The sequence below is a fragment of the Monopterus albus genome, unplaced genomic scaffold, assembly GCF_001952655.1.
Source record: "Monopterus albus unplaced genomic scaffold, M_albus_1.0 scaffold69.1, whole genome shotgun sequence".
Taxonomy (NCBI): Eukaryota; Metazoa; Chordata; class Actinopteri; order Synbranchiformes; family Synbranchidae; genus Monopterus; species Monopterus albus.
The window spans coordinates 2,995,552-2,997,784 of NW_018127949.1; positions in this window are offsets into that span (position 1 = coordinate 2,995,552).

Below are 2,233 nucleotides of genomic sequence, written 5' to 3' on the forward strand. Positions count from 1 at the left end.
GAGCGGGCCAATCACATGCGCCAACTTGCCTGCGCTCTCACATTTCCCAGCCATAGTGAAATTTATTCAAGTGCGTAGTCACTTTGATATGCTTCTGCTAAAAATAGGCGAGGGGTGCAACGTACCTCTGGAGGTGGGAGCAGCCCCCCGTGCTGCAATGGCTACTACAGTACCATCGTACTGTGAAGAGCGCAAATGCACGGCACCTACATGTTAAACAGAGCCACCTAGTGTTCAAAACAGAAATTGCACAGGATACTGTTAAGTTTATAAAAACAGCACCACAAGGTCAAAATAGTGCTTACTGTTCCAAATGGGAAGTAGCAGAATGTCTGAGGAAACTGATGAGGTCTCAAACCCTTTGCAGTGGATTTTTATTTGAAAAAGATATCGAAATGAGTAAAATAACATGGATTGTATAAATATCTGTGCAATCAAAATGAGCACAGAGGCACTTGACTGCCTTCTGCTGCCATGATACACCAAACTATCCAGCTTTATGCCCAGCTACAAACCTCACAATAATATTTTTTCCCTAATTTGTCAGTTAATTTAGGCTGTATGATCTAATTTAAAACAATAAAAAAAAGTCAGTTACAAAAGCATAACATGTAGCTTGGGTAGTAAGAGCATTAACATGTCAATTCATTTGCAGTTCAGCATAAACTGTCATTTTTGTTTATGTGCTGCCATAAGAACTCAGCAGTCAGTGAAAGAGTTAACATGCACAGTAAATCAAATCTGAGGAAAAGGAAACGAATCAGCCATTCACACAAGTGATCAGGTAAGAACAGTGCTAATACAGTTAACACAAAAGGAGAGGGCGGGAATGCAACCTGACAATCACTGTATGACATTTTTCTGTAGTACTTTGGCCCAAACTCTCCCATGGCACAATTCACTGGACACAATCCGTTGCAGCAGGAGAAGAGAACAATCAGTACTTATGTTACAGTGCTCTTAAGTGCTTTTGATGCTTGTTATTGAATAATACACACTTAGTAAGAAGAGGAGCATCAGTTTGTTTTTACATTACCTCATGAAGTACACTGGCAGATGGATAAGGAGGGCTACCCCAATTTTATGCTTGTAATTTTCACCCTTACCTTAAATATAGGAGTCACTAGTCGCCAGATGTTGTGTGTCTGCAGCTGGAGCACTGCATGTAGTCAATGAGAAACTTGTGACTACTGCTGAAGTGAGAGTAAAATATGCACAAGTGTAATGTGGACTATGAAAAAGCAACAATGATAAACCTCTACAAAAATCCACCTCACTGCCCAAATCAGCTGAAGGAATATGTATGGAGTAAAGACCACAAGCTGCAATGTTATCTGTGATTATTCTTATTATCAAAGCACGTCATCAGGTGAAAAAGAAATAAATACATATATAACAATATGGTAACACTGAAGGTTGGTGGTGGCCTCTGGGGTTAGACGCCCAGCTTGTTGGCGATGGTCATGACCACTTTGAGGATGGGCATGAAGGCGGAGATCTCACTGAAGTTGCTGCTGACAACTACCTGCGTGTGGACCTCCAGACCCCGCTGGTAGTTCTGGCTCGCCACACAGCGGCTGATCTCATGAAGCCCATTCAGGATATTGTGAGAAAGCTGTAAGATTCAGAAGAGAAACATTATACTGTGTGTTACAAACTTGAAAAATCATGACACTATCTGTTAATGGAACTGAGCCTTTGTTGATGTGATCTGTTCCACCAGTGGTTTTCTAGGTATGAAAAGATCTGCTGGTAATTAGCAAACTAACTACAGCCTGGTGTCTGATCAGCACGTGACTGGTTGGGCTGTTTACTGGTTCCAACTGATGGTTGAAACTGTCACCGTATACCACTTAATTAGAAAGAATGGAGCACACCTTTCTTTCTTACTGAGGACAACAGGAGTATTTTCACGTCAAAATCGAGGCCCCATGATGATAACCTTGCTTGCATGTAACAATTCCTTACCGACTGCTCTCTCAACTTGTCATACAGGTGTTCCAAACGTTTGGCTGAATCGTCAAGTTTCCTTTTTGTTTGCTGAAATGGAAATATTTTTGGTCTTTTAATATTCCATTAAAACTTTTCCGTAAAGACAATACAAGCTTTATTCTAAATAGAGTTAATGTGGATGCTGCCACAGACGGTGTGCAAAACTTACTGGGTCCCCTGCTGCAAGCTGGCAGCGCTGCACCAGTCTGTCAAAGGTAGATTTGAGGATCATATGTTCAGC